At 37.0% G+C, this 23,642-nt stretch overlaps 1 protein-coding gene and 1 non-coding gene across 3 annotated transcripts in view; one reads left to right on the forward strand and one right to left on the reverse strand.

Annotated features, from left to right (window-relative positions):
* The window catches only part of OCA2 (OCA2 melanosomal transmembrane protein), a 495,166-nt gene that overhangs the window by 127,503 nt on the left and 344,021 nt on the right, over window positions 1–23,642 (reverse strand). The gene's annotated exons all lie outside the window — the stretch shown is intronic.
* On the forward strand, window positions 3,522–3,628 carry LOC111561049. Its single transcript, XR_002743419.1, has one exon. It is a non-coding gene; the product is annotated as a U6 spliceosomal RNA (small nuclear RNA).

Genomic DNA, 23,642 nt, shown 5'->3' on the forward strand with positions numbered 1-23,642 from the left:
AGATGAGCAAATATACTATGGAATAAACATCATGACTGTGTAAATCAGATGTGGAAAAATTTTAAATATAAATTATAATTGAACAACAAAATGTTCTTTTAAAAGAAGAACTTGATATTAAAAAGATGTCAATTATCTGAAAGTTAATTCAAGCATTATTATAATCCTAATCAAATTAATAATTGTTTTTATTTTACTTATATTTATTTATTTATTTATTTATTTATTCATTCATTTATTTATTTGTTTGTTTATTTGTTTACTGAAAGAGAAAAGTGCCTGCGAGTGCAAGTAGGGAAGAGGTAGAGGAAGAGGGAGGGAGAATCTTAAGTAGGCTCCATGTTCAGTGTGGAACTTGATTCCAGGCTTGAACTCACAACCAAGAGATCATGACCTGAGCCAGAATCAAGAGTCAGATGCTTAACCGACTGAGCCACCCAGGTGCTTCAAGGTTTTTTTTTAATTAATCTAAAGGAGCAATTCTATAACTCATCTGAAAAGACAAATAAGAATAGCCAGAAAAAACATTGAAATGGAAAAGTATAAAGGGATATTTGCCCTGCCATATAGTAAAACATTCTATAAAGTCTCAACAAAGTAAACCTTGTGGTAATGCCACACTGAACTCATAAAACACAGTTGGATGTCCACAATATACCCCAAACCCCACAGGAGTTTTTTTCAGCATAAAGGTGGTACATTAAAACAGTGAGGTGAAGATCAACATTTTAGTAAAGAATTTGGGGAGACCTGGGTGCCCACCTTGCAAAAGATGAGTTAGATCCATTTCTCACACCATATACAAGAATACATTCCAAATAGATCAATAACTTAAATATGTAAAATGCAATCACAAACATCTTGAAGGAAACTAAGGGAAAATTGCTTTATAACATTAGAGTAGACAGGCCTTTTAAATTATGATTTAAAACAAAAGAGGTGCCTAGGTGGCTCAGTCACTTGAGTGTCTGACTCTTGATTTTGGCTGAGGTCATGATCCCAGGGTTGTGGGATCAAGCCCCACATCAGCCCTCAGCATCACATCAATGCTGAGCATGGAACCTGGTTAAGATTCTCCCTCCCTCTACTCCTCCCCTCGACTTTGCTCATGTTCTCTCTCTCTCAAAAAAAAAAAAAAAAAATATATATATATATATATATATATATAATAAAACACAAAAAGACTGATGAATTTAACAGAATAAAGAAACGTAAATGACTTTGCATGACAAATTTAAAAAGAGGAGGTGGTGATGGTAGGCAAAAGGCAAAAGAAAACTAGGAAAAGTATTTTTAACTCAAATCACAAAAGATTCATCTTTGTAATTTATAAAGAGCCTTTAAAACTCATGAATGAATGAATGAATGAACTCAATTTAAGAAGTCTAATACTGCCACAAAAAATGTAGAAAAATATGAAGAGTTCAAAATAAATGAAGCTGTACCTTAACTTGTAAAAAGGTATTCTACTTCACTAATTTTAATAGAAAAGCATTCTCATAAATTGCTAGTTAGAAAGCAACTATAAACTGTTATGTAGAACAATTTAACAATATTTATTAAATTATAAATGTATTACCCTTTAATCCTGAAATTCCACATCTAGGAATTGATATATGTACAGAGTTACTCATTACAATGCTTTCTCCTTTTTACCTTCTAAAGAGCACAAGTTTGGAAATGACTTAAGCACCCATCAATAAAAATTATTTAAATAAACTATATTCTATCCAGACAATGCATTAACATATAGCTCTTAAAAATGAACATACAAAAAAGAATGAGGAAATTCTCTATGGAGAGGTCTTAGGATATATAGTATGGAGGAAAAAAGCAAGATGCAGAGCAGCACATATAATGTGCTAACTTACGTATAAGAAAGTGGGGTGAAATAAGGATATACATTTAAGAGTTTCCTCTGTCTGCAGAAAAGTAGACTGGAAAAAGGACAAGAAAGTAATAAAAGTAGACATGAGGAGGTGGAGAGAAAGTGAAATAAATGGTGATAGGCTAAGAACAAGACTTCTCAATGTACTACTTTTTCTAATTTATTTAACCATTTGAATATTACCTATGCAATATAAAAAAAGGAAACAGCAATAAAATTGATTAAAATAACTTACATAAAATTAAGAAATATTCTAAATAACCCCTAAATTAAAAAAAAAATAAAAATGAATGGTAAATAGTATAGAAAGTGATAAAATGAAAAACATTTAATACACTTCATGGTACACTGAAAAGTTACAAAAGGTGAAATATAAAAATATTTTTATTACGTTTTACCTTTAAAGGGCTGAAAATAAAATACTGAACACTATAAGATAATAAAAGAGCACAATAAATATTGTTTACAAAAGAGGGGTGGATTAAGATAAAAAAATGAAAATAATGTAGTACAAAAACAAATTATGTAAAGGGTAAAAGGCAAAAATCTATTTTCTGAAACCTCAAATACAAATATAAACTTCTGGGATGCCTGGGTGGCTCAGTTAAGTGTCCTACTCTTGGTAGGACTCAGGTCATGATCTCAGGTTCATGGGTTTGATCAGGTCAGGTCATTGTCTCATGGTTCATGGGTTTGAGCCCCCTGTCAGGCTCTGTACTGACAGCACAGAGCCTGCTTGGAATTCTCTCTCCATCTCTCTCTGCCCCTATTCCACTCGTGTTCATTCACTCTCTCTCTCAAAATAAACTTAAAAAAAATACAAACTTCTAAGAAGTTTCATTAAAGAAAGAATACATATACATACATATATACATACATACATACATACATATACATATATATGTATAATGTCAGACTATTTTAAAATTATATGGGGTGTGTATTTCCACATATAAGATATGACCATAAATTTAAGGACAGTAAAGAATTTAAAGTTATTTCCTAGCAAAATGTAAGACATCAGATCCAAATGGATTTACCATTTCATTTGTAAAAAGCTCCTTGCTTCATTTGATGAAACTAGAATAACTGTAAAAACCTAATATAGTAAAAAAGAAAAGTTGTGACCATATTTACTTATGAACATAGATCTAAAAATTCTGATAAAAATCATTCAAAAGGAAAGGGAATATACCAAATAAGACTTATTCCAAAAATATAAGAATTACCTGATATTAGAAAATCTGAAATACGATTCATTACATAATGAATTAATGGGGAAAAAATCATATAATTATATCAACAGATGCACAAAAAGTATATAATGAAATGCAGTGATAATTGACAAAAAAGTACAATATAACTAAAAACTACTTACAAACTAGCAAAAACCAGCAGTATATTTAACAGTAACATGCACAATTACCATTAAAAGCAGGAAAATAAGAATATTTGCAGTAACTACTATTTGGCACACTGTTTTGGAGATTCTGATACATAAAATATGAACAGAATGTTCTTTTTAAAAAGGTATAAATTCTGAGGAAGAAAGGAAAATTCTATTTACAGGTGATATAATTATGTTCCTAAGAAAATACAAGAAAATTTAATTTTTAAAAAACATGAGAGAATCATACTTGCTTCAGCAGTACATATACTAAAATTGTAATGCTATAGAGAAGATTAGCATGGCCACTGTGCAATGATGACATGCAGATTCATGAAGTGTTCCATATTTTATATAAATAAATAAATAACATGAGAGAATCAAAAATATCAGCCGAATTCAAGATAAACAAAAAGCCATCAATCACTTTTTCCAAGGCTGTGAATCAAGAGTAAAGAAAGACATAAGTTAAAACAACTGAATTTACAACAGCTAAACAAAAGAATAAAACATCTAGGAAAAAGTCGAAAAGGTCCAAAATCTATATATGAAGAGAGAGTAAAACCTTATTAAAGCAAGATAGAATATCTTATTAAAACGAGAGGTGAATAAACAGAAATAAATCAAATTTCTAAAAGTAAGGATGTTCTATTGGTATAATGTCATTTTTAGTCAGAATCTCAATTTTAATATAAATAACAGAAGTTACTTTGAAAAGAAGTGATTCAGAATGAACAATTATTTTCAAAGTAGTAAGTTGTCTTACAATATTGTTAAATTATTTTTTGCACTTTTAAATCATTATACTATACTATTTTAAATATCATACTGTATGGGCAGCTTTATAATGATTTATATATATAAATATATATAATTATATTAAATATATAAAATATATTTAATATAATATAATATAACATAATATAAATATTATATATATATATATATATATATATATATATATATATATATATAGCTCTAGGACTGTCTGTCAGATCACCAAACTGGCAGTGGATCCAAATAAAGATTGGAACTTATTATATCAAAGGGTAGCATTGTGTCTCCATGGGAAAAGAAAGCTTGTTTATGGTAGAGTGCTCAGGGAAGTGGGCTGGCTCAAAGTGGAGGGTTTGCCCTTTTGGTAAGGTCAGGAAACACCAATTGAGAGCTGTGTTTCTGTAAGATTCTTTGAGGGAATGTTGAGAGTAAAAGCATCAGCAGTGTCAGTGCCTGGGGAGTTTGATGCTGAGAGGCAGACAGGGACTTCTCCAGTGTCCTCCTCACCTGCCACACACACATGGTGGATGCCTATTGTTTTGACTCTCCAAACAGCATCCACCCCCCTTTTCTGGGAGGCATACCTGTTCCCCCATGGTGAATGTATCACTTGGTGACTGGCCTCGACAAGAGGCCTGGATACACACTAAAACAGCTGGGACTAAGTGTCAAAGCCCCGGTCCAAGAGTGGCACCTAACCTAATTTAGACCATTTAGAGCCCTTCGCTGGGAATTTTTAAAAGGATGCTAGAGGGAGCCTATTTCAGTTCATCTCTGCAGCTGTGGGTGGCCATTCCCTAAGAGCCCCACACTGAATGAGGCAGTGGTGAAAGATGGGGAGAGCAAGGTCTGGCTCCTATTGTCTCTGAAGCTCAAGACACTGCCCATCCAGAGTTGGTAGATTGCTGTTCCATTCTCCCTCTTGCCCAGGCTAATTTGATACAGGCTTCTGTTACCCACAACCAAGAATCCTGACTGAGTGCATCCTGTATTCTTTCTTCTCCTTCTCCTATATCATCCAGGGCTAATGTCAAATATCTGCTCCCCAGGTTATTGCAACTCCTCCCCCCACCCCCCACGCTGCCCAAGTTACATGCCTTCTCTCCATCATTAAGCCCTGCTGATTCCATCTCCAAACTGTAGCTCGTTTTCCTCACCTTCTCTTCCCAAGGTGAATCCCTTGCCTCAGACCTCAACCTCTAACTGGTCTCTCTGCTGCTACTCTTGACTCCTCCAATCTGCTCACTACACTGCAGTGAAAGTGGTCTTTTCAAAATAAAAATAACATCACATTGTTTTCCTGCTTAAAGCCCTTCTGTGTGTTCCCATCACACCTGAAATAAACCCAGTCTCTCTCCATTGAGTTTATAAGGTGGAGTATGCAGCCTCTTTCAGGACTCCCCCAAAGCCTCCTGCACCAGAGTGATAGTAGTTGCTTTGTTTCCTGAGAGACTATACACAATTTGCCTCCTTGGGACTATTTCCTATCTCAGAAAATTAATATTTTTAGCATAGTAGCATTTGTTCACATTGCGGATAATTCATGTAGTATATGCTTACTTGTGTGTATTGCTCTTCACCTGGCCAGACTCCAAGCTCAGCAAGACCATTGTCTGTCTGGTTTACCTATGCACTACTTGAGCTTACTTCTTGATAGTGACAAATATGTGTTGACAGAACAGATGAACATAAATGAATGTTATTTACACAATGAATATTCATTAAACATTCGTTAAATATAAATATATAATTAAAATTCATTAAATTTAGTTGTTCATAAATGTATCATTTTATAAGTAAAGAATGTGAATCTTTGTTAATGTAAATATCTAAATTCATAATTAAAAGTTTTTATTTCAGGGGCACCTCGGTGGCTCCATCGGTTGAGCGTCCAACTTCGGCTCAGGTCATGAACTCACGGTTCGTGAGTTCAAGCCCCTCATCAGGCTCTGTGCTGACAGCTGGGGGCCTGGAGCCTGCTTCAGATTCCATATCTCCCTCTCTCTGCCCCTCCCCTTCTCATGCTTGTCTCTCTCTATCTCTCTGTCCTTCCAAAATAAATAAATATTTTTTTAAAAAGTTTTCATTTCATTACTTTTCAAAATAGCATATTCCAAGGGGGAAAGTTTAGACCAAGCTCCCTTTTCTTCAAAAATTTAACAATAGCCAAATTATGGAAAGAATCCAAATGTCCATCAACTGATGAATGGATAAAGAAGATGTGATATGTATGTGTATATATATATATAATGGAATACTACCTAGCAATTTAGAAGAATGAAATCTTGCCATTTGAAACATTGATGGAACTACATGGTATTATGCTAAGCTAAATAAGTCAGTCAGAGAAAGATAGATATCATATAATTTCACTCATATGTGGAATTTGAGAAACTCAGCAGATAAACATAGGGGAAGGAAAGGAAAAATAAGATAAAAACAGAGAGGGAGGCAAACCATAAGAGATTCTTAAATACAGAGAATAAACTGAGGGTTGCTTGAGGGGATGGGTTATATGGTAATGGGCATTAAGGAGGGCACTTTTTGGGATGAGCACTGGGTGTCATATGTAAGCCAAGACTACATTGTATGTTAATTAACTTGAATATATATATTTTAAAAGCCAATAAACATGCTGTCTGCCATGAAAGGATACATGAGGAATAGACAGCATTTCTGCCATCCATAAGCACTGAACTGCATTCCATTGTGGTTTCCAGGAAGTTACCAGATGTGTTTTTTGTTTGTGGAGACTGTAGAATATGACTAAAGCTGTCTTGGGACTAATCTGACCTCCACCTCACCATTTTCTACTCTACAAAGGCATTTACTTCTTCATCCTTTTAATTCTATTAAGTCTCTTATGCCTTTTTTAGTCATTTTAAATTATCTTAATTTGCTCATGATTTCTGAATTCCATAATGGTTGGAATTAAGAATTCTCTGCCATTCAGTCAATAATACATTGAAAACAATTTGCATAAAAACAATCACTTAGCAATGAGAAAGAATGAAATATGGCCTTTTGTAGCAACGTGGATGGAACTGGAGAGTGTGATGCTAAGTGAAATAAGCCATACAGAGAAAGACAGATACCATATGTTTTCACTCTTATGTGGATCCTGAGAAACTTAACAGATCCATGGGGGAGGGGAAGAAAAAAAAAAGGTAAGAGAGGGAGAGAGCCAAAGCATGAGACTCTTAAAAACTGAGAACCGGGGCGCCTGGGTGGCTCAGTCGGTTGAGCTGCCGACTTCGGCTCAGGTCATGATCTCGCAGTCTGTGAGTTTGAGCCCCGCGTCGGGCTCTGAGCTGACGCCTGGAGCCTGTTTCGGATTCTGTGTTTCCCTCTCTCTGACCCTCCCCCGTTCATGCTCTCTCTCTGTCTCAAAAATAAATAAACGTTAAAAAAATTAAAAAAAAAACTGAGAACAAACTGAGGGTTGATGGGAGGGAGGGAGGGGAGGGTGGGTGATGGGTATAGAGGAGGGCACCTTTTGGTATGAGCACTGAGTGTTGTATGGAAAACAATTTGACAATAAATTTCATATTAAAAAATTATAAATAAATAAATAAATACGATCACTTAGGCTACAAATGGTCCCACTGAATTTCTTTCCAGTTGTAGGAAACTTGATCAATGCAAAGACATAGGGAAATTTCCCATTAGACAACTCCATGATATTATCTTTCAATTTTATATTTTAGAGAATAAAATGTTAGCATATAAAGAAATACTGATAGTGAATGGCTTTCTCAGCACACATTTCATCCCTGCTTTGGTGGATGGTCTCTATACAAAGCTGCGTTGTCCTCTGTGAACACCTAGTTGATGTACCATCACACACAGCAGGCACATTCCATGCCCTTTTCCTAGTGGTGAACATTTAGAAAGATATTAGGTGTCTGTCCCCAGTTCCTGTCATACAGCTCCTAAATATCTTTTTTTTTATTTTTTTATATATATATGAAATTTATTGACAAATTGGTTTCCATACAACACCCAGTGCTCATCCCAAAAGGTGCCCTCCTTAATACCCGTCACCCACCCTCTCCTCCCTCCCACCCCCCATCAACCCTCAGTTTGTTTTCAGTTTTTAACAGTCTCTTATGTATCTTGGAATTCCATGACGGATAAAGGTGATAAGAGTGTCTTGGCTCTAATGAGGCATCTTATGGTAGGCATCTGGATAGTTTCAGGATGGGAACCAGTCACCAGAAAGACTAAGCCTTGATTAGAAACTTGGAAATTTCAGCCCCACTCTCCAGCCTTCAGGGAGAGGAGAGGGGCTGGATACTGAGTCAATCACCAATGGCCACAATTATGTCCACATAATAAAACTCCTATAAAACCCCCTAAACAACAGGGTTCTGGGAATTACTGGGTTGGTAAACACATCTACATACTAGGAGGATGACATACCCCAACTCCACAGGAAGAGAAGCACCTGTACTGGGGGACTCTTCAAGAGTTTTCCCTATGTACCTCTTCATTTGGCTATTCATTTGTACCCTTTAAAATAAACTGGCAATATAATTAAAGTGCTTTCTTGAGTTCTGTGAGCTTTTGTAGCAAATTATTAAACCTGAAAAGGGGGGTTATAGAAACTTCCAACTTTGTAGAAGTGTGGGTAGCCTGGGGACCTGATACCTGCAACTGGCATCTGAAGTGAGGCAGCCTTGTGGATTGAGCCCTTAAACCTGCAAGTATGTGCTAACTCTAGATAGCTAGAATTGAATTGAATTATAGGATACACAGATGGTGTCAGAGAGTTGGAGAATTGATTGATGTGAGGACAAAAAACATTTCCTGGTGATGGCAGAATTTTGCTGAAACAGCTTCTCTACCTGTCTTCCATAGCAACCAGTGGCTGCTGACAAGGAGTACAGCCACAGGAGAGACAAAGTATTTCACAGTACATTGTTGTGACAAATACCATCTCCTATATAACTTGGCCATGAGTTCCAGAGTGTGACCCATGCAATAAGCCAAAGTGGACAACACATTGTCACAAAATCTAGGAAGTTCAAATGAAGAAATGCCTGGCTCTTGAAAACCATCTTCAATAAAAACTTGGGCCTTCTAGATATAATGGAACGCAGAAAATAAGGACCAATTTTGATCAAATCACTCACCTGATTAAGACAACTACATCAGTATGAGTTCTTGAAAAAGATCATAAAATGGTGACATTTCTTTGGGTCTCTGTATAACTAAGGGCTCTTATAGTTACAAGTGACATAAAGTCCAATACAGAATGGTTAAGCAGAAGGCGAGTTATGAGATGATGTGAGCTACAAGTCTGGGGGTAGATAAAATGACCTGGCACCTTGTATTTTCCAAATTTGGATGCACCAATATGGTCTATCCCTCATGCTCTTCTTACCATGTGACATGGCTACTCTTCTATTTGGAGGTTCCTTCCTCTGAATTTGGGAGAGCCTGTGACATAGAGTTACAGACTGATGCCTAGGATGCCTCAGTCAATTCAACCTCTAAGTCTTTGAACCTCCACAGCCCAGCCATAAGACAAGTAAGTAAGCAAGCCTCACATGATTCTAGTCTCCAGCCTTTGAGTAGCCCTTCATGATTCTGAGTGGAACAGAAACAAACTGGTTCTTTCAAGTCCTGCAAAGATAGTACAATTAAAGAGCAAAATAATTATTGCTGCTTCTTGAAGCCACTACATTTTGGTGTAACTTGTTATGCAGCCACAATAACAGGGATAGAGATAACAAGGATATCAAGATCCTTTCCCAGACTCTGGTTCCTCTAGGTTTAGAGCCCAGATTCAGGCTTCTTAGTAATGTCATACAACATCTTCAGGCTTTCTATATTACCCTTGTCAAGTGGAAGGAACTTTACATCTCCAACAACTCAACAGTTTTTGGTGCTGGTCAAAAACTGTGCCATCTTTCCTTTGAGTTATGTGCCATCCTTCAATTGTTCCTTAATTGCCTTGGGTCCCTCCCCCCATTCTGGGACATACCTTCCTGGAAAGTGCATTAGTGAGGAAAGGGGGATTACTCCAAATCAAAACAGGGTAATTGTTTCCATTAAAATGGAAAACAAAATCAATAAATACTTAGTAGAACATTCTTTGCATTACCTCTCATGGCATCCTCTGGCTGGGTATCTTGGGCTATTATGGCTCTCTTGGCCTTTTTGGAACTCTTTTACCTTCAAAAGTCTCAAATAGCTCTTCAGTGCTCTAAGCCTGCCCAACTCCTTCCCCCTTATAGTAGCGATACTCGGGATTACTGCTTAGAAGTGTTAAAAAATATGCTAATCTACACAACTGGTTTAACTCTAAGGCTGAAGATTTTATGTCTCAGTGCAAACCAACAAAAGGTGTTCCTTATGTTTGAATAAGGGCAGGAGAATGAGGGGTGGGTGGGTTTAAGTATTCCTTCAGACACAAAACAGGCCTGTCTCCTCAGGGAAATCTGAGGACTGCTTCTGCTCTAACTAGGAAACAGTTACATGAAAATAACCCTTTCTTTCTTAACAAACTTAGTGTATGGATGAGACTAACTTGTAATTTATATTCAGAAAATATTGATCTGATGTTCATGATTTTAACTCACAAGGAAAGAAATGATTTGACTTCTGGTTCAGTGAGTTTATAGCAGCACAATTAACATAGAGATGAACCTAAAAAAATATGTTAGATCAGTTTTGACATTTGAGAAAATATAAGTGTCCACCAGTATATCCTTCAAAAAAGATCTAGAATGAACACTTCATAAAATCTAGTGGCCAAAGAACTTTATCTTAATTTAATGTTAATCAATGTTTGTGATCTTTCTGAGTCATACTGAACAAAGGCAAGACATTTTCAAATGTTGCTTTTAGAATACTAGTTTCTAAATAGTTTATTTTCTGGATATTTTTTCTCTTTAATTTAATTTACCAACTTGTTGGGGCGCCTGGGTGGCTCAGTCGGTTAAGTGGACGACTTCGGCTCAGGTCATGATCTTGCGGTCCATGAGTTCGAGTCCTGCGTCAGGCTCTGTGCTGACAGCTCAGAGCCTGGAGCCTGTTTCAGATTCTGTGTCTCCCTCTTTCTGACCCTCCCCCATTATGCTCTGTCTCTCTCTGTCTCAAAAATAAATAAACATTAAAAAAATTTTAATTTACCAACTTGTTCATTTTTTTAAAGTCTCACAAGAGTTAGCTGTGTTCCAATAAATCTCAAAAGGAAACAAAAGAGCAAATGATAAAAACTATGTGGAGGTTAATTTACACAATAAAATTCATCTTGTTTTGTCTCTAAATTTAAAGAAATGGTAAAAATCTGCATCATTAATTGATGAAACAACTTTATTTGACCCATGTGTCAAATAGCCCTATGTGACCCATATGTCAAATGAAGGAATGCCCTATAAAGTATGTTTTATGAAGGGTACCCCATGGAGGTGTGTCCCATGGAGGAGAATACCATGAAAACTATTTTCCTGTTCAGTGAGAGAATTCAACATGAGAATAATCTTCATTTAAAAAATAATCCACTCCAAAGAGAACAAGATAAAATTCTATTGTATCCCTACAGTCATCACAAAAGATCACAAGGGATAAATGAGTAATATCACTATTACTTCAGAAGGAGGGCAGGACTTCTGGTGGCCAAGGTGATGACAGCCACCAAAATCCAAAGCTCTCCACACAGCTCACAATAAACTCTACGGATCAGCAAGAAGTACAAATAAAACCACGTAGATACCACACTTTCAACATAACTAACTAGAAGACAGAGAGCACCATAAACTTTACATTACATGTCAGCAAAGAAATAAACACCAATTCCCAGCATAACTGTCTTTCAAGCCCCTGCCCCAGGTCTTTACAAATTGCTAAAGGAATCAGAAAACTTCATGAAAAGGAAAAAAGGGAATTAAGTTTATAAGGATGAGTGAATAACAACAGCTATAAAAAGTAACTCCAAGCTAAGTGTTAAAATGCTGAAAAATAATCCTGCTCAATCAGAGCAGAGACAACGGAGAAAGGATGCAAACATGCACAGAATAACAGGCAGCAGCCTTGACACATATCCTTTCTGGGAGAGAAGAAAGCAGAAAGGAAGGCAGGAATGCTCATTGGAGTTTGGGATGAGAAGGGAAAGGCAGCAAGAGGAGGAAATAATCTTATAAGACAAAAAGAACCAAAAATTGATAGACATTCCCTCACCTACAAAAAATAAATAAAACAAAATCATCTTTAAAAAACTTCAGTCCATGGCACTGACCACAGAGGGTGCTCTAGACTAGGAATCTTCAAATTCCTTTGACCCCAAAGGCCAAACCCATCCATGAAAGCACGTGGATAAAAGCAGATTTCACCTACGCAAGGCTTCCATAAGAAAACAACAGAACATGAGAATCTAAATACTGAAACTGATAAAGATTTCTCTAAAAGGCTAAATATGAACTAGAAAATAAAACTGCATTAGATTCTATACGGAACTATATATCTTGAATAAGCACATGGAAATATGAAGAAAAAAAAAACAGCAACAAAAAGAACACCTTAAACCACAAACCCAAATGCTAAAAACATAAATAGACAAAAACATGAAGAAATAAAATGATAAATCAAAAGATCAAATCATATCAGAAACAAAGATTAAATTATAAGGAATATAATTTAAAATATATAGTCATATATTATTATTATATTATAATTATAAGGAATATAATTTAGAATATATAGAAAAATATAGTCAAATGAAAAATTAGTAAGAGACATTGAAGAAAGAAGAAAGTAAACAAGGGTGTAAAAATAAATTAAGTTAATAACATCAGTCCAAGGGAAAGTGATTGAAATAGAAGACAAGCCAAGAAGATCCAAAATGAACAGACTCATGAAACAATGTATATTAACAGTTAAAAATAATCCAAGAAACCTTTCTGAAGCTAAAAAAAAAATGAAAAGGAAAGGAAAAAAACTTGAGTCTACAAGTCTACAAGACTTGTACTAGACAAGACTACAAGACAAGTCTACTAGAAGGGCACATTAAATACCTGAGAAAAATTGACACAACAATCAACTCCAGGGCATATCTCTGTAAAAATATTAAACTTCAAAGATAAATTAAAGGCACTCAGGCCTCACCTTCTCACATGCTGCACTTGCAGCCCAGATTCCATACATTGGTGAGTCCTGGCAACAAGTGCCATCCGCTAGCTGAGGCAGCAACCTGAGGGGTTGCTGCAAGCACTGAGGTCCCAGACTTATCTTTCATCCTGTTTTCCCAGAAGAGAAGGGGAAATTCCAGTAAAAGGTGACATGGCCAACTTACTGAGCTGGTCAGTACAGAAGCAAAGCTGGGAGGAGGAGTTCCTGACTGCCCACCTAGTGCTTTTCCTTCCAGCCACATTTCCTTTTCTCCACTGGAGTAAAAATAAAAATGCTTAGACTGAAAAATTGTACTATATCTCATCAAATCAAAGACTGTAAAACACTTATTTCATCTGCCATTAAGAATGAAAAATTTAGGAAAGGCTGAAAAGAAGATGGAGTAGGAAGATGCTAACCTCACCTCCTCCCATGGATATAACTAGATATCACTCACACCAGTCAGAAAACCGCCCAAAGACTGGCAGAACAAACCCTACAACAAAATATATAGAAAAGGCCACACTGAACAGGATTGGAAGGGCAGAGATGTGGTGGGAAGCCAAATGGACTGCAGGCCTTTCACCAGAGGGAGGACGCCTTGGGTGCAGACAAGGGAGAGATGCAGACTATCACACTGGGAAACTTGCATGGGGAAGATGAATCCCCATAACATTTGGCTTTGAAAAAAAGAGGGACTAAGTTTCATGAGTTCTTACAACCAGTGGGACTCAAAATCTGGAATTTTAAAAATCAGCAAGCTGGGCTCTGGAAGAGTCTAGATGGCATTAAGAAATTAAGTCCCTGCCATTAAACAGATAGTACAACAAAGAGCCCACAGAGATACAGCACTGAAGCAGCAGTTTTAAAAAACACCTGGGGCATATGGGAGGGAGAGTTATTTACTCATTTCATAACTTATCCTGGAGAATCAGAGACCATTAGGAGAAACTCCTCCAGGAGAAAAATGCCATTTCCCTACCCCTTCAGCATAAACACAGGCCACCTGTGGGAACCAGTGCAGCACAAACATTCACTAACTAACTTGCTTACACCCCCCTCCCCATGCTTTAGCAAATCTGCCCCCTCCAGCCTCAGTCCTGGCACTATGGGTCTCCTCACCAAGGGGATCAGGCAAACCTTGCTAAAACTGCATGCTCTGCCCCTGCACATGTGACCTACCCCCTCCAAACTGGTAGGCTTTGGTCCCAGTGGCAGCAGCGGTAGCAGTTCTCCTCTCACAGAGGACCAGCAGGTAAACCTTGCTAACACTGCACACAACACATGTGTGGATCTTCCCCCCCTCTAATAAACTCTTGCCTGGAGCCCATCCAAAGAAGTGCCACAAACCTAGCACTGTGCAAGCAGCCCCAACAGTGGCCAGAACCACTCCAAAGTAATGTCTGCCCCAGGGAAAGGGAAAGATAAACACACATAAGTCAGACTGCAGCCCCAGCAGTGTGGTGGGGGCAGACAGCTGGTCCTAATCCAGGCTCTGCCCACCAACAAAAACTTCTTGAGACAACATAGGAAAGGCACCAAGCAGTTTGGTGCTATTACATCTCTGGTGAACACGTGGGCTAACTCAACTTAAGCCCAAGGTGACCCAAGTCTGGCTCATTAACACCACAGGAACCAAACACTGCCCACAACAGGCAAAAAGAGTAACTGCAGACAACAAGACTGAAGGAAAAAGCAGCTCAGTCACAACAGAAGGATGCACACAACACACATAGGAGATATCCCTGAAGCACCACATTCCAGGAAACAGGGGACATTGCACTGCAGGGCACTACAGGACCTCTTCTTCATAAGGACAGCACTTTCAAGAGCAGGAGACATAGCTGACTTTCCTAACACAGAGAAAAAGACTCAAAGAGACAAAATGAGGAGACAAAGGAATATGTCTTAAATGAAATAACACAACAAAATCACTGCAAAAGACCTAAGAGAAATGGAAATAAGTAATATGCATGATAGAGAAACTAAAATATTGATCATAAAGATATACACACAGGACTTGGAAAGCATGGAAGACACCATTGAGACCTTAACAAAGAGATAAAAAGGAACCAGACATGAAGAACATAATGAATGAAATTAAAAATATACTAGATGTAATAAATAGCAGACTAAATGAAGCAGAATAACAAATCAGTGACCTGAAGGAAAGAGAATGGAAAACAATCAAGCTGAGCAGGTGAAAGGGAAAAAGTTGTGCAAAATGAGAATAGACTTAAAGAACTCAGCTACACCATCAGGAATAATAACATTTTTATTGCAGGGATCCCAGAGGATAAGAAAAAGAAAAGAGAGAAGATAATTTATTGGAAGAAATATTCACCAAAAACTTCCTGAATTGGGGAAGGAAACAGAAATGCAGATCCAGGAGGCACAGAGAGCCCTCAACAAAATCAACCCAAGGAAGTCCACACCAAGACATATAGTAGGTAAAATGGCAAAAAGTAGTGATAAAGAGACAATTTTAAAAGCAGCAGGAGCAAAGAGAGCAGATCACTACAAGGGAAACCCCACAAGGCAGTCAGCAGATTTCTCAGCAGAAAGTTTGCAGGCCAGAAGGAAGTGGCATGATATATTCAAATACTGAAAGGAAAAAATCTGCCATAAATAATATTCTGTCCAGCAAGGCTATCATTCCTAGTAGATGGAGGATAAAGAGTTGCCCAGGCAAACAAAAGTTAAAGGAGTTCATGACCACTAAACCGGCCCTACAAGAAATTTTAAAAGGGAGTATTTGAGTTGAAAGGAAAGACCATAAGTAAGAGTAACAAAAGTAGAAAGCATCAAAGCAGGAAAATAAGTATATCTGTATAAAGCAGTGAAAGGACTCACAAAATGTGACACCAATACCTAAAATGTGCCAGGGTGATGAATAAAGAATGTCTTCAAACTTAAGCAACCATCAACTTAATATGGACTGCTATATGCAGAAGATATTATATACAAACCTAATAGTAACCACAAATCAAAAACCAGTAATAGATATGCCAAACATAAATACAGGGGAATCCAAGTATATCACTAAAGAAAGCCAACTTATTGTGAGAGAAGAGGATATGGAAAGAAAGGAACAGAGAAGAACTACAAAAACAGCAATAAAACAACTAACAAAATTGCAATAAGTACATATCTATCAATAATTACCTTGAATGTAAATGGACTAAATGCTCCAATCAAAGACATAGGGTGATGGAAAAAATTAAAAAAGCAAGACCCATCTATATGCCTACAAGAGACTCATTTCAGACCTAAAGTTACCTGCAGATTGAAAGTAAGGGGGTGGAGAAACATTTATCATGAAAATGAAAAACAAAGGAAAGTCAGAGTACCAATATTTATATTAGGCAAAATTAGACTTTAAAACAAAGACTGTAACAAGAGATAAAGAAGGACACTACATAATAATAAAGAATACAATCTAACAAGAAGATACAACAATTCTAAATATTTAGGCGCCCAAAATGAAAGTACCCAAATACATAAAGTAGTCAATAACAAATATGAAGGAAGTAATTGATAGTTATACAGTAAAAGTAAGGAACTTTAACACCTCACTTACATCAATGGATAAATCATCCACACAGAAAGTCAACGAGGAAATGGTAAGTTTGAAAGACACATTGAGCCAGATGGATTTAACAGATATGTTCAGAACATTCCATCCTAAAACGGAAGAATACACATTCTTTCCAAGTGCACATTGAACATTATCCAGAATAGATAACACATATTAGGCCACAAAACAAGTCTCAACAAATTCAAAATGATCAAAGTCATACCATGCATCTTCTCTGATCACAATGCTTTGAGACTACAAATAAACCACAAGAAAATATATGAAAAGAGCACATATACATTGAGGTTAAATAACATGCTACTAAACAATGAATGGGTCAAAGAAGAAGCAAAGAGTAAATTTAAAAAATACATTGAGACAAATAAAAATGAAAATACAACAGGGGCGCCTGGGTGGTGCAGTCGGTTAAGCGTCCGACTTCAGCCAGGTCACGATCTCGCGGTCCGTGAGTTCGAGCCCCGCGTCAGGCTCTGGGCTGATGGCTCAGAGCCTGGAGCCTGTTTCCGATTCTGTGTCTCCCTCTCTCTCTGCCCCTCCCCCGTTCATGCTCTGTCTCTCTCTGTCCCAAAAATAAATAAACGTTGAAAAAAAATTAAAAAAAAAAATGAAAATACAACAGTCCAAAATCTGTGACATGCAGCAAAAGTAGGGGATTCTAAGAGGGTTCTGTGATGGTGGTTTATAGTCATACGGGGTTACCTCAAGAAGCAAGAAAATCTCAAGCAACCTAACATTACACCTAAAGGAGCTAGAAAAAAAAATCCCAAAACAGTAGAAAGAAGGAAACTATAATAAAGATTATAGTAGAAATAAATAAAAACTAAAAATACAATAGAACAGATCAATGAAATCAGGAGCTGGTCATGAAAAAGATCAACAAAATTGATAAGTCAGGCTCATAAAAGAGAGAAGGAGGGGAGGGAGGGAATGAGAGAGAGAGAGAGAGGGCTCAAATAAACAAAATCAGAAATGAAAGAAGAGAAATAACAACCAACACTACAGAAATACAAAGGACTGTAAGAGAATATTATGAAAAATTATACACCAACAAAATAGACAGCCTAGAAGAAATGGATAAATTCCTACAAACATATGACCTCCCAAAACTAAATCAGGAAGAAATAGAAATTTTGAACAGACCAATCACCAGCAATGAAATTAAGTCAGCAATCAAAAAACTCCCAAGAGGGGGGCCTGGGTGGCGCAGTCGGTTAAGCGTCCGACTTCAGCCAGGTCACGATCTCGCGGTCCGTGAGTTCGAGCCCCGCGTCAGGCTCTGGGCTGATGGCTCAGAGCCTGGAGCCTGTTTCCGATTCTGTGTCTCCCTCTCTCTCTGCCCCTCCCCCGTTCATGCTCTGTCTCTCTCTGTCCCAAAAATAAATAAACGTTGAAAAAAAAATCTTAAAAAAAAAAAAAACTCCCAAGAAACAGAAGTCCAGAACCAGAGATCTTCAAGATGAATTCTATCAAACATTTAAAGAAGTTAATACCTATTCTTCTCAAGCTATTCAAAAAAAAAAAAAAAATAGAAGAGGAAGGAAAACTTCAAAATTCATTCTATGAAGCCAGCATTCCCCTGATACCAAAAGCAGATAAAGACACTAGGAAGAAAGAGAACTATGGGCTAATTTCTCTGATGAACATAAATGCAAAAAATCCTCAACAAAATATTAGGAAACTGAATCCAACAATACATGAAAAAAAAATCATTCACGACAATTAAGTGGGGAATTCTTCCTGGGTTGCCAGGGTGGTTCAATATTCTCATATCAATCAATGTGATAAACCACATTAATAAAAGAAAGGATAAGAACCATATGGTCCTTTCAATAGATGCAGAAAAAGCATTTGACAAAGTACAACATCCATTCATGGAAAAAATCCTCAACAAAGTAGGTTTAGAGGGAACATACCTCAACATAATAAGGCCATACATAGAAAACCCAAGGTGAACATCATCTTCAATTGGGGGAAAAACTGAGAGCTTTCCTCCTAAGGGCAGGAACAAGACAAGGATGCCCACTCTTACCACTTTTATTTAACATATTACTGGAAGTCCTAGTCACATCACTCAGACAAGAAAAAGTAATAGAAATCATTCAAATTGGTAGGAAAGAAGTAAAACTTTCACTATTTACAAATGACACAATACTCTAAATAGAAAACCATATAGACTGTACCAAAAAAATTGCTAGGATTGATAAATTCAGTGAAGTTACAGGATAAAAAATCGATGTATAGAAATCTGTTGCATTTCTATACATTAATAGGCTGCAGAAAGAGAAATTAAAGAAATAATCCCATTTATAATTGCACCAAAAAAATAAAAATACCAAGGAATGAACTTAACCAAGAGGTGAAAGACCTGTACTCTGAACACTATAAAACACTGATGAAAGAAATTGAAGAGGACACAAACAATTGGAAAGATATTCCATGCTCATGGATTGAAAGAACGTGTATTGCTAAAATGTCCATACTACCCAAAGCAATCTACAGATTTAATGCAACCCCTATCAAAATACCAAAAGTTTTCACAGCACTAGAATAAACCAAAAAACACTAGAACAAACTAAAAAATTTAAATGGAACCACAAAAGACCCTGAACAGTCAAAGCAATCTTGAAAACAAACAAACAAACAAAGCTGGAAGTAACACAATTTCAAATTTCAAGTTGTATTACAAAGCTGTAGTATCAAAAACAGTATGGTAACAGCAAAAAATAGATACAAAGATCAATGAAATATAATATAAAGTCAATACTATAAAGCTCCTTCAACAAAGGAGGCAAGAATATGCAATGGGGAAAAGACAGTCTCTTGAACAATTGTTGTTGGGAAAACTGGACAGCTACATGAAAAAGGATGAAACTGAATCACTTTTTTATACCATACACAAAAATAAACTCAAAATGTGTTTAGTCATAGATGTGAGAGCTGAAAATAAAAATCCTACAAGAGAGCACAGGCAGTAATCTCTCTGACATTGGCCATAAGAACTTATTTCTACATATGTCTCCTAAGGCAAGGGAAGCAAAAGCAAACTATTGAGACTACATCAAAATAAAGTTTCTACACAGCAAAGGAAACAATCAACAAAACTAAAAGACAACCTACTGAGTGGCAAATGACTTATCCAGTGAAGCATTAGTATCCAAAATATATAAATAACTTGTAAACTCAATACTCCAAAAATTAACAATCCAATTAAAAAATGGGCAGAAGACATAAATAGACATTTTTCCAAAGAAAACATACAGATGGCCAACAGACACATGAAAAGATGCTCAACATTATCAGGGAAATGCAAATCAAAACCACAATAAGATATCACCTCACACTTATCAGAATAGCTAAAATTAAAAAATATAAGAAAAAATAACCACAAGAAACAAGTGTTTATGAGGATGTGGAGAATAGGGAACCTTTGTGCACTGTTGATGGGAATGAAAATTGGTGTAGTCACTGTGAAAGTCAGTATGCAGTTTCCTCAAAAAATTAAAAAATAGAACTAGCATACGATCTGGTAACGATACTACGGAGTATTTACCCAAATAATATGAGAACACTAATTCAAAAGGATATATGCACCCCAATGTTTATTGCAGCACTATTCACAATAGCCATAGTATGGAAGCAGCCCAAATGTCCACGGATAGATGAATGGATAAACAGTATGTGTTATATATATATACAATGAAGTATTATTCAGCCATAAAAAAAGAATGAAATCTTGCTATTTGCAACAACATGGATGGATCTAGGAAGTATAATTCTTAGAAAAATAAGTCAGTCAGAGAAACACAAATACATTTGATTTCACTCATATGTGGAATTTAAGAAATAAATGAACAAAGGGGGTAAAAAGAGACAAATCAAGAAACTATAGAGAACTAACTAATGGTTTAAGAGGGAAGGTGGGGGAGGGGAGGGGTGAAATAGGTGATGAGGGTTAATGAGTGCACTTGTCAAGATGAGCAGAGAGTGATGTAAGGAAGTGTTGAATCACTATATTGTATATCTGAAACCAATATAACAGTATATGTTAACTATAATGGAATTAAACAGAAAAAATTAAAAAACCATTCACTTAGCCAGCAATTGTATGTCAGGAAGTTTATTTTCAACTAGCAATAATGAAACAAATTTTTATCTGTGAAGGTATTCAACACAGCATTAATTATGATAACAAAGAATAGGAAGCAACCTATATGCCCAACAAAAGTAAAATAGTGATATATCCACATGTTGTAGGTATAAACATATCCTATTTTGGAAGAATAACTAATGACCTGATAAGATGTTCCAATATATGTTGAAAAATGAAAGGTAAAACATAATGAGATTAAAAAATTTTTTAACAAATATCTATGTATCAAGAGAGGAAGAGAAAATGGAAGAAAACACGAAATTTTGATTAGTGGTTATTTCTGGGTAGCAAAATTATGAGTTACTTTTATATTTTATTCCTTTACCTTTACATTTCCCTTTGGATATATATTCATATAGTCATTAAAAATGGGATTTTTTATTAAGAAAAATTTATATTTATTTATTTTGATAGAGAGAGACAGGGCACAAGTGTCTCTCTGTCTCTCCCGGGACAGAGAGAGAGGGAGACATAGAATCTGAAGCAGGCTCCAGGCTCAGAGCTGTCAGCACAGAGCCCGACGTAGGGCTCAAACTCACAAACCTCAAGATCATGAGCTGAGCCAAAGTCGGATGCTTACTGCCTGAGCCACCTAGGCACCCCCCCAAAATAGTAATTTTTTTAATAAAGTGGGAAGTCAACATTTTGCACTGTGCATCATAGGTAGCCACCTTTTGTGAAAGAAATTTTGAAATTAGGTAGATAAAAGTCCATTTAATACATTTGTAACTTCAAACCAAAAATTTTATGCAAATATGGGCTGAACAATTAGATGACCATTTATGAGAAAACTGCTCTGATTTCTGAGCAGCAAGGACCTGACAAGAAGAATGATCAGAGGTGGAACCAGACAGAAATAAGATGTGGCTCTTGAACATTACTAACCAGAGAGATATTTTTTCTCCATCTAAGAAGGTGGATGCCATTGTTAAGGCCACTAGCTAAAGAGGTTTTGGAAGAGAAACTGACAGTCTTGCCCCTGTCTTTCTGAGGCTCCCAAGCTACTAAATATTATCCTAGCTTTCACCACTGTAACTCTGCACACAAGGGGCACATATTGGAAAGTTCAGTGTGCAATACATCACCTGCTGGAGCTAAACCCTGGGCTCTATGCATGATCTGAGTGGCTGCACACCAACCTTTTAGTCAAGCAGATGTCCTTATTATTATTTCAAAGTTACACTGGAGAAAATATCAGACCAGGGTGTACTGTTGCCCTAGAAATCCTTTAAACTTTTATGATATTAATACCAGCCCTCTCAAGCCTACTTGTGAGACCAACCAGTGTTGTTAAATGGCCATGAGAGTCCCTATATTGAGTCCAGCCATGGTTGTCAGCAGGTAGAGGGCCAGGGTATCACATGCCTGGCTCACAAAGGAGACCAGGGACACTTGAATGACAGCCTTGTTTAAGTGATAGGATTATTTCTTTTATGCTTAGCAGAGGAAGATGAACTCTAACAAGAAGATGGTGGTCAAGTGATAAGTTTCTGATCCCATCTCTTAGTAGTGGGGACAACAATGTTCCAGAGTCCTCCTGAGAGTAAAGCACATTCAGTATCCCCACAGCTCATTGTCCAGCCTCGTCCCTCCATCCCATGCCCAGGTCTTCCAGGAGTTTTGATTAACTAATTTTAGTGTGTGAGTAAAACTGTCAAGAATTACTAGTCACTCAAACAGAAATGGCCAGTATAAGTCTGCCAAAAGTCAGCATTATGCACAGAAATTGATGTTGGTTTTTACCAAGGTATGACAGTGGAGTTTTATCCCAGGCCCAGCCCAGCCAAGTAGTGCCCTGCAGAAGCCCAAGGTCACAGTCTCCATAGGCTTCAGGTCACTCTACCTCTCAGGCAGAGCTACTGTTTCAAATCTTAAGCAGGGCTGGTTCTGAGAACCTTCACTGTGCATACATGAGCTGTGAGCTTACAATCCAAGAACGTCAACAGAAATCTTGTTCAACACCAAATGTCAGTTCATTTTAGCAGCACCATTTTTTGGAGCTGCCAATGGCAATTCTGCCCATTCACCTACTTTCTTTTTTTTTATATGAAATTTATTGACAAATTGGTTTCCATACAACACCCAGTGCTCATCCCAAAAGGTGCCCTCCTCAATACCCATCACCCACCCTCTCCTCCCTCCCACCCCCCATCAACCCTCAGTTTGTTCTCAGTTTTTAACAGTCTCTTATGCTTTGGCTCTCTCCCACTCTAACCTCTTTTTTTTTTTTCAAAGTGCAGTGATGCCATATGAAAACAGGCACGCAGGGAGTTAGGACTCCAGCATGGGCCCCGCTCCTTTGGAGCGGCTTTTCCTTTGTAGGAGCAAGCATTGGCTGTTTTTCCTCACCCAGGGCTTCATCTCTGTGCTGCCCTCCTGATAGGTGTCCACACATGAATGCATGTTGCCAGGCTGCCTCTGTCTGCAATATTCCTGGGTCCTTTCAAGTACAAGATTTTTCACTGGGCAATCTGGTAGGAGGTCTACAGATACTCATTATGCAGCCCATCATTGATAGTCAACGCACAATTCCCAGTTGGAATTTTCAAGAGAACAACATAAAACACCCAGGAATCCCATAACCATTTACTGACCCCTAGAGTCAATCTTATTCAGAATACATGAATCATGCTCTGGGTTATGAAGCTAATCTCAGCAATAAATTTTTAATGTGTGTTTTCTTTTAGCTACGCTCACCTAACACTAACATCTCTCTAATTGCTAAAAA

Source organism: Felis catus, chromosome B3, assembly GCF_018350175.1.
Source record: "Felis catus isolate Fca126 chromosome B3, F.catus_Fca126_mat1.0, whole genome shotgun sequence".
Classification (NCBI taxonomy): domain Eukaryota; kingdom Metazoa; phylum Chordata; class Mammalia; order Carnivora; family Felidae; genus Felis; species Felis catus.